The 10,524-nt window shown below is 39.8% G+C and overlaps 1 pseudogene; it reads right to left on the bottom strand.

The window, feature by feature from the left end:
- Window positions 1–1,429: 1,429 nt before the first annotated feature.
- On the bottom strand, window positions 1,430–9,864 carry LOC115277407 (annotated as a pseudogene).
- Between the last annotated feature and the right edge of the window lie 660 nt (window positions 9,865–10,524).

Raw genomic sequence — 10,524 nt, 5'->3', positions numbered from 1 at the left:
GGGAGGACACCTTCACTGAAGAATTGATAATTAAACAGAAACTAGAAAGAGGGTGAGGGTGGAGAGGACAAGGAATTGAAAGGAAGTGTGGTATCAGGAAGGGTGATGGGCAGAGAGAAAAGCAGGGAATGTGCATGTGAACTTCATACATTTGAAGAAGGCAAGGGCAGAGGTAGGGAATGAGGCTCCAATACAGTGAGTGAAGGAAAGCAAGATATAAGGTGAGAGGAAGCTGGGCAGGAATCGGTGCTCTCAAGGGATCAGCGGCCACGCTAGAGATGAGATAAGGCATGAGGCCAGGGGTAACACACCTCATGCTGATGCAGCTCCAAAAGAAGTTCCCTCACTTCCTTCCTTGCAACTAGAAAGCCACCCCACTCCTTCAGATGTATCCCTTTATATATAAAAAACCCAGGGATGCTAGTTATAGGATGGTTTATTCTCAAAAAGTAGCATTCATGGGAGGTTTAAGAAGAGAAATGACATTCAGGTTTGAGTTTGAACAGCTTGGGAAAGGGCCGAGTTCAGTGTAGAAAGAAAATAAAGAGGCATGGATGGTTCATATGGGGGTCATTGAGAGTGGAAATGAGTAGAGGGAAATTGATAAATTAGAGATACATTTAAAAAATATAATCAATGAATAGGGCATGTGAGGGAAAGGGAGTTGTCAAGAATGATGGCAAGATTTCTGCCATATGCATGTGATGGATATTGGCCAATTGTTGCATCGGAAACCCTTGAGGAGGCATAGTTTGGGAAGGAAACACAGTAAGTTCAGATTCTGGAACTGTGGTGTTTGAGGAAGCTGTGAAACATCCCAGTAGAGATATCAAAAGGAACTGGACATAAAACTATAAGAATCAGAAGAGAAATCAATAGGGAAACATGGAAAAATTTAAGGGTGATGGGCTTATGGAGGAAATGTAAATTGATTGACGAAAATTAGATTAACAAAGAGCTTCTTTGGATCATAATATAGATCATGGGAGAGAAAGAACAATAGTACATGTTCTTTAAGAAATGATAAAAGTTTTTCTTTGATTTGTTTTTATAAATTACCATACATTTATTGTTGATTTTTTTGTAGTCACATGTTTTGGATTTTTGTTATGTATTGTTGACTACATTTTAATGACTGTTTCTATGTGTTTTGCATTGTACTAGTGCTAGCAAGTATGAGACTTTCTCCATTACTCTGGAGATCAGCAATACAGAAATGAGAAAATTATCAAAGACATTCTTAAATTATTTAACACAGATCATCAGTGAAATAGTCATTTAGTGGAACTTCTAAAATCTAATGCATAAACATATAAGTCCCTTTATTAGAAAAATTATATATATTGGTGAATATGGACAATGGTCACATCTATGCATTAATTCTTTAAGAATTAGAATAAATAATTAGGATAGATTCTAAGCTCTCTCCTTAATTTGTGAAGTGTCTTGTGCAGCCATATTCTATTGTTGGAATGACAGCTTGTACAGAAAAGAAGGAAATATGTATGAACACCAAGTTCTCCACTCCTGCAACAGTCTTCACGATTTCTTCATTGCCTCGGTATACCTGCAGGAGTGAACTGAGCACATAGGAGGTGGTGGGAGATAACACTGATTTTCACTGTTCACTGTTTTCTTCACATGGTGTTGAGTGACGTCTTCACACATGTGTTCGACTGTTAAAGGCTACCTTTGCTGATCATAGCTGAACAATCAGAGGCATGACATCTGGTAATATTTACCATAAGTTCTAGTTGGCAAAGTAACATGTTTACATCCAGAATCAGCTTTAGTTTTACAAGCCAACTCTACTATTTTCCTTGTGTCTGGCAGAGCCTCATCTGTTTCCAACCATCCACTTTCTTCCCATTCTTCCATATCTGGAGCTTCTCCTTCATCTTCCTCTTCCTCCTCCTCACATACTACTGACCAATCTTGAAGTTGTATAATGTCCTTGCTTTCCAGTGTAATCTCCTGACGTGCTTCAGTTACTTCTGCAATACCTGTGCTATGATGAGTATCTACCCACCCCCATCACCATCATCTTCTTCAATGAAAGCTTCCAAGTCATGTGAATATTCCATCTATTTGCACCACTTGTAGCATGACACATTTTTGGTGACCCCAAAATTGTTTGCCTGTTGATAGGAATGCCTTCACTTCCAATTCTTCCCCTGTAGCCCATTACCATGTTGGACAGTGGGGGACTAAGTGATCTCCAGCTTGCTGCAAAGTCTTCTGGGTTGATAACACCCATTCCCCTAAAATTTGATTCCTTGAAGACTGGAGTCAGGTACCCAGCCACTTCCTATGCCTTTCTGAAATAGCCATATGTGTGTGTGTGTGTGTGTGTGTGTGTGTGTGTGTACATATATATACATATATATGGCATGTATTTCCATATATGTGTATATATACACATACACACATCCATATCACTAAAATAATATGTTATCATTTTATAGATACTGACAATAAGTTCAGAGAGGTTAAGTGATGTCACATAGTTAACAAGTGGCTGAAGGTAGACTTGAAATCTCCACACTCAGTTCTTCCTATTCTACTGCTCTGAAGTGTCATCGCCAATATTAACAAGTCCTTGTGCCCTTTAATAAGCACTTGCATCCTTCTGACAGGTTTGGGAGCTTAACAGATCCACTCCATAGTGGCAGCGGTACAAGGTGGAGCCTTCTGACTCCTAGTTGTAGCCCATGCTCTAAGGGAATATCCTGAGTTCATGCAGAGCTAACTTCAGATTTGCACTGAAACGCTACATGATAGGTGTGGAGCTAATGAGTAAGGAAGTGCCATTCACAAGGTGCGTTGTGATGATGGTGGGAACACAGTCAGTAGGATCTGGGCCACAATAATTAGTATAGAATACATCAGGATGACAGCCACCTTCTAAGGGCTCGACGTTTTGAGGTTATGTGCCTAAATGAAACTCATCTCATTTCTTCCCCTGGGTTGATTTTTACGAGCACAAGAAATGAGGGTGTTCATTAAATGTATGATTTAAGGTACTTAGAGGAAAAGAAGGGGGGCCGGAGGGAAAGGGCACAAACAATATTCAAGTTTCAGGAACTTTGAAACGTAAGAATGTAGGGCAAATGAGAGAATAATAATGAAAATATTTATGGTGACGATGCTAGGAGGGAACGAGGAGGACCCAGTACAGTCACAGATACATTTCTGCTTTAAATTGTCTGCTCATTTTTGACCTAGAAGTTTCCTTCTGGTAGTTAAGATGCATTTAAGGTATTAGCCTTTGGTTTCTACAACGCACATGGTTGGCCCCATGTGACTGTGGGTGTTAGACTCACTCAGATGAGAACAGGGCCATGGTACCCCTCATACTCTATTCCCCAAAGGAAAGCAGGTCTGGCTGTCTTCCACCGGAAAACATATCCTTCACAGAATGAGTTCATTTAAGCTGTCAGCTATGGAGTATCTAAGAATCTCTGTATGCATGCAACATTGCCAGCAAGATGCCCACCCACCTCCACTGGGGATACGAATCCCCAGTGGGGGAAAAAGGCTGCTTCCAAGTGAGTGAAGCAGCTGTTGTTTTACACAGAAATGTCAAAAGCACAAGCAAATTTTTCATCACCAATTGGCGGTGTCATGGCCAGTGAAATACTTTTGTGGTTTTTATGTGGTTTGGGGAGAAGCAACTGGTTTTGTGAAGTTTAAGTTATAGATATAAACTATTTATCTGGAGAGTAAACCCTAGGTTTGAATTCATTTCATTGTTGGTGATAGGCTTTGAATCTGAGATGTGGTAGGTGGGATTAAATTAGCCACACCACACATCCCAGAGATGTCAAAAAACAGTTTGCTATCTTTTAGTTACATTTTTCTTAGTAGTTAAATGAGTATGAATATGTTAAATGTGTAGAAATCTATCATATTGCCATTTCCCAAAATTCGTCTCTAAATATAAAAACATTAAGTTTTCCAAATGCAAAGAAATATCAACTATATGCCACTGAGTTTATACTGACTTTGTTTATTTGTATGTTTATTCCCTCACTCACCTGCAATCTATTCTTTAATCTATGCATCTATCCATCATCTAACAGCTATTGATTAAGCCCGTCTGTAACTGATATACTGTGTTAGACATTATAGGACACTGAAAGCCATATAACTCCTATTTCCTGTCTTCCAGAAGCTTCAAATTATTTGACAATTCATTTATGCCATGAGGAAGAGAGAGCCACCTTATCACTGCAGCAGTTGTCTCTAAAGAATGAGGAAAAGAAAACAAAAGTTGTCTCCCACCAGCCCACGAAGACACAGATACCAAGTCTCACCAAGAATGCGGGGCTGACCTTGAAACCCCCTTTAAGACAGGGTCTGTTTATGCCCCAATAAAATGTACATGAGCTTAGAGTCCACAAAGACAGTAAGTTAGCTGCAATTTAAGAGTCTGAGAAGATGGACGAGACCTCAGTATAAAGCAGTAAAATCTAACACATGATGTCTTTATGAACCACACTGTAAGCATCTTTGGCATTTGTCTGGATCTGCCTGACGATGGGACAGAAGGTAACAAAGTAGCTCAGTAGTTGTCTTGGTCCATTTGGGCTGCCAACTCAGAGACACTGTAGACTGGGTGACTTCAACAACAAACATTTATTTCTCACAGTTCTAGAGTCTGGGAAGTCCAAGATCAAAGTGCCAGCAAATTCAGTGACTGGTAAGAGTCTCCTGGGTCTAAGGATTCCTGTGTCCTCACATAGTGGAATGGATGAGAGAGTTCTTTGAGGCCTCTTGTGTTTGGTCGCTAATCTCATTAATGAGAGCTCTGCCTGCATAGCCTAATCATCTCCCAAAGGTTTCACCTCCTAATACCATTACACTGGGGGATAGTTTTCAACTTTTGAATTTGGGAGATATTCAGTTTTCAGTGCTGGTTAACTTGAGTCACTCTAAGTAAATTATTAAAAACTTTTTTGAAATTGCACCAGCAGCTGGGATATTTTGAGTTGGAAGCTTCCTCAGTGATGATCTATGTCAACCCCCCATTTTGCAGATAAGGAAACAGAGGCCAAACAGATCATCTAACTGGCTGGGAGAGGACCCACACTCAGGTCTTCAAACTCTGGGACAGAGCTCTTTGATTCTGCCTCTTACGAAGTGTTTATGTGAGCTGTTTTACTGCCAATGGCCAATAGGACCACTTTTAGCCTAAGTTGAGGCAGAAAAATTTTGTTTTCAAAGATTCATCCTTCTACATTATTTTCCTTTCTCTACCCTCCTCAACCCCTTTTCCAGTTCTATTTTGCTTCCCCGTCTTGTTTCCCAAATGGGGCATCTGCTGCCTTCATATCAATTTACATTGCTAAATCTCTCTCATTCCCTGGTTGACCATCAGCATGGTTTTTTGATCCAAGTAACAGTTCCAATAGGATTCACAGGTTACCCTTGGGTAAAGCAATGGAAACCTTTGGTTACTGGGAGGTTGAATCTCGGGTTTGTCTTATTCTATCAATTACACGTGTAAAATGGTTGTATATTTATTTAGTCTACTGCAGCCCTTGAGCTCAGCACATATGCCACAAACACCAATGAGAGCACATTAGATTCGCCAGAGTTCTTGGGAAATGCTTCCATTCATCTCATACATTACCAAAAGCACTGGCCCCTGAGTCACATAAACCCATACTCAACACCATTCAAAAAGACACAGAGGTTTAGGCTCATCCGTCTCTCCTCTTTTGCTCTTTCGCCACCCTGCCATGGTTCTGGAACACCCAAATAGTCATGTCCTACCTTTTCTGCCTACTCCATTCAAGGACCAGAACCAACAAGAAATTATTTTCCCAAATTAATACATAAAGATGCCACAAGAGCTTTCCATAATACAACCTCTAGTTTTCCTCCTTAAAAAAAAAAAAGGTGGCACTTTCAATAGCTCCTTTAGGTTTATTTTCCCTGTATTCTTAATTATATTAAAGACTCATATTCCTTTCCCGAGTATTCATTTAGAAAGAAGGTTTTGTAATAGTCACATTTAATTTATCAGGGTGCAATAATTTGTGTTTCCCAATCATCTTGCCGACTTTGGTTCATTATACTATTGTTTCACATGAGTAAGTTAGCAAAGTTTGGATTGATTGACTCTAATTAACTAAAACTGGTTCCAGGCTGTGCATCTATTGCCATGGTAGCTAGCCGCAAAGCCCTAAACTGCGCAGCAATAGTGATATAAGGTAATATTGATTTGAAAACTGTAGATAATATGTAACCCTGGGCTTCTCACTGTTTGGGAGACAACTTAAAAAAAAGGATGGGGAAAAGAGAGGTATTAGGACAAGTTGTAAGGGCATTTGGGAGGATAAGTGGAATTTTCAGTAAATTCACTTCTTTTATTGTTTTCTCTGTCCAGAGATAATCATAGATGTGTTGAATTACAAACAAATTCAAAGTCAACAGTCAGAAGACTAAAGATTTCATGGTTTTTGAAACTGTGAAGAAATGAAATATACTTGCTGAGAAACTGTCCAAGATCCACTTAAAGATTATGAAGAGACCTTCTGTTTTGTGGAGGAAATCTTTCTGTATATTACTCATCAAAAAATACAACTGTTTGAAACTTACTCTTTTCTCTGTTGCTGAATGTTTATAGTCAGTAATGGTCTTTGTCTGAGAAACAATTGTTTTTTAGACAGTGGGTAGCTGGAAAAATGATTGCATGTTATGGCCTGCAAACAAGAACAAATGTCGCCCTTGCTCTCTAGTGGTGGAAAGAGATCAAATTAAAGGAAGTAGAGTAGAATGCCATGGCTGAGATTCACCAGTGAACTTCCAGCTTTCTCATGAACATGCTTGCAGCTTCTGTTGCTTTTGTTTTCAAGTGAAGACCTTCTTCCATGTGATTGCTGTTGCTTACTTTTTCAGTTCCATATCCTCCATTTTAAAAGCTCTGGGGCCCCAGTTTTCCATGACACCCTTATTAACTGAACAGCCTGCCCCCTTCAGTCATTCATTTCTCACCAAGTTCAACAGAACGGTGTTTATGTCCCGACAGAGAGAGGAAGTGAAAGTTTAACTCCTGTACCACGGAGGCTTGCCTGAGGAGTTTTCTGTCACAGTGGAGAAAATTCTAGAAGTTTTACAGTTTATACAGCTGTTTCCTTTGTTTTCAGACCTGTGCTGAAGTCTGTTTGACAACTGAGGATCGGCTACTTTCATGTCAGTGCCTACTTCATTTGATTGTTTGTGTTTCTTTTGGTTTGTGGCTATTGTGACCATGTGAGAAAAGACAAACTTTCAAATGTCACAGTGAAAGAAGCCTGAATTTGCGAGGGTTTTCCAGAGAAACAGAACCAATAGGGGTTGAGGGTGTGTGTGTGGAGAGAGATAGAGATAGAGAGAGAGAGATAGAGAGGTTTTTAGGAATGTAAGGATTATGTAGGTTGCCAAAGTCAGCAGAGTGGGTCATTGGGCTGGAGAACAGGGAAAGTTGACATTATAGTTTAAGTCCAAAGACTTCTGCTGCAGAATTCTCTCTTGCTTAGGGGTGGTCAGTGTTTTGTTCTAATCAGGTCTTCAACGGATTGACTGAGGCCCACCCACACTATAGAGAGTAATCTGCTTTACTCAAAGTCCACCAACTTAAATCTTATCCAAAAACACTCTCCCAGAAAAGTCCAGAATAACATTTGGCCAAATATCTGTATACAGTGGTGTGGCCAAGTTGACACAGATATACCATGTAGTCCAAGTCTCACCCAAAAGCACAGGCTGGTCATGATCGCACAGTTATGGGATCAAGACCTGGGCCAGACTCTGCACTGGCAGAGCCTCCTTGGGATTCTCTCTCTGCTCCCCTCTCTCTGCCCCTCCCCCACTCATATGTACTCTCCTCTCAAAATAAATAAACATTTTTTAAAAAAGGTATAGGCTAAGGAACCACAGAAGACAAAGATGGGGAAGGAGAATGACACAATTTTGTTTTGTAAAGAGAAATAGGAAAGCATATGGCTACTGATTCCTTACAGATTTTGAAGTATTTCAAATGATCACGACACAAACATGGTACATGTAATACATACACCTTCTTGAACGGCCTCGTAGCAAAACATCCTCACACTCTTTTGTTCTTATGTGTGAGTAGAGGTCATAATAGTTCTGAAGCGGTGGACACCACAGGCAATATGGTGAAATGACAGTAAAGACCTGCCCAGTCTCCTTCCTCTAATCCAGGTGGCTGCACACATTCATCCCAGAGAATCTTTGCCCTGCCCTTTCTTCTAGAATTCAAAACAGTAGTCCAAAAGGTCTCTGCCATATTTATAATTTTCTGCCCCCTGAGCAACAGTTACAAGTGACTCACTTGTTACTAAATAGAAAGCAGGTATAATATCTCTTGCAGATAAAATAATTTGCCTTAACATCTTTAATAATAAAACAATAAGCACTCTGTAAGTCATTAATAGGTGCCCAGTGCTGAGGAAAATGCAAAGGAAGAATCAAACAAAGTCTTTACTTGTGAGAGTTTGTAATTTTGGGGGGGCAGGGGGAACCAAGTCTAATACACAGCAAATAAACAGAATACAAGTTATTAGCAGGAGAAAAGTCTTCAGACAAGAAACCCCGTTGTAGTTCACAGATGGTGGGCATAAATGTGAGATGGAATGGCTACCCTTCTGTGGTGCTCTATTTGAATATATTCTGCAAATTGAGAGTCATTGTTCAGACTGATTAAAAATTAGCTCAATCTGAGAGTTGGGGAGAGAGAGGGATGCAAAACTTGAGAGACTACTGAATACTGAAAACGAAGGGGTTGAAGGGGGAGGGGGAGGGGGGAAAAGAGGCGGTGGTGATGGAGGAGGGCACTTGTGGGGAAGAGCACCGGGTGTTATATGGAAACCAATTTGACAATAAACTATTAAAAATAAGAAAAAGAAAAAGAAAATCTATGTGGAAAAAAATTAGTGCATTCTTATTCAAATCATTCCAATTTCTCTCAATGACTATGTTTTCTAGTGTCTTTTTCCAATTTATTCCATTTAGCAGTCAAATTTATTAAAACCAGATGGAAACACCTAAGGATGAGTTTCTGATAAGAAGAGGTTATTTGGAGAGATTGGTTATAAAATGGAATACATTTCTAAACCTGTAAACTCTTAGTTTATCTTTTGAAGAATCATCCCTTTTTCTTTCCAAAGGTTGAAACTATCATTACTTACATGAGTCTCTAGTATGAGTTTTATCAGTATTCTCCGCAGGCTTTTTTTCTTACAGCAAAAAGTCAATTTCCAGGCTGTTTTTGGAAATTATATTGAATAAACTCCACCTTTCTAGTAATTTTTGGAAACCTGAAATCATACTGGGTCACCTGAGATGGCAAACTGATCTCAATCATCTTGATTTACTCAATTCCTACCCAGGATCATGGTAGACACTGTTTCAAGGAGACTGATTCTGAGCTGAAAGGAAAGAGCATTTGCTGAGAAGCCTGGGTCCTCACAGTGGGTAAAAGGGAAGACACCAAACTCATTGCTGAACTCCAAGGATGAGTCTGGGAAGAAAAAAAAAAAAAAAGCCCTAAATGTCAACTCTGAAGGGACAACATCTCAGTCCTGGAGAATTTGAACATAAGATGGACCACGACAGGATGGGATGAGGCATAAGCAAAGGTCGGAGAGAGTAGCTCAGAACTAAGATTATGAGTGGGATTGAACACTGGTGTGTTCTCTTCACATGGTTTGCAGTTTATAGGAACAGGATGGGCAAAACAGCCTAATGAGGATGCAGTAGCAAAATGGGAGGCGGAGCCAAACCTCACTCTCCCAGTGCCAGATCGCTGACCAAAAAGTCTTCTAATTTTGTTTCTGACCTGAAAGGCGACATATCGCATCAGGGATGACACAAAATAGATCTGCTGATCCTCACTAGAATCAGAGACTATAGGAGCGGCAGTGACCTTAATGCTATGCTAAATCAAAGAATGGTCCACAGACCAGCAGCGTCTGGAGCAACTGAGACCTTGTCGGAAATGTGCGATTTCAGGCCCCAGCCCAGCCCTACTGCGTTGGAACCTGAGGATCTTCAGATTCCCAGGTGACTCATGTGCACATCAAAATAAGGAATGCAAACATTCTACTTTCCATCCTACCATTCACAAACTGTATGTGATTACAGACCCACAAGTAATACAGAGTTCACAAGTTTTAAAATAAGTGCTTGCTGATAAATTCTTCTTTAGCTTTTAGAACCTAGCACAATAATAGAAAAATTATATTTGGTCTATAAATATTGAATGAGCGAATGAATGAATGAATGAATGTTTTACCTTGAATTGGAAGTGTTTTTCCATAAAGTATTTGAACTAGCTAGAAAATAAATCAATCTGTTTTCCATAGTCAGGCCAAAAATTAAATCAGAAGACTTTTTGTTCCATATAGGGTTCTATTTCCTATGTTAAATATGTCCAGTTCTTTCAACTATTTCTCAGTGTCAAGGTACGTATAAGGTGCTCACCATCCTTGATACCTTTTTCTTGCCACATGT

The sequence above is a fragment of the Suricata suricatta genome, chromosome 14, assembly GCF_006229205.1.
Source record: "Suricata suricatta isolate VVHF042 chromosome 14, meerkat_22Aug2017_6uvM2_HiC, whole genome shotgun sequence".
In the NCBI taxonomy this organism is placed as follows: Eukaryota; Metazoa; Chordata; class Mammalia; order Carnivora; family Herpestidae; genus Suricata; species Suricata suricatta.
This window is presented reverse-complemented; position numbering and strand designations above follow the sequence as displayed.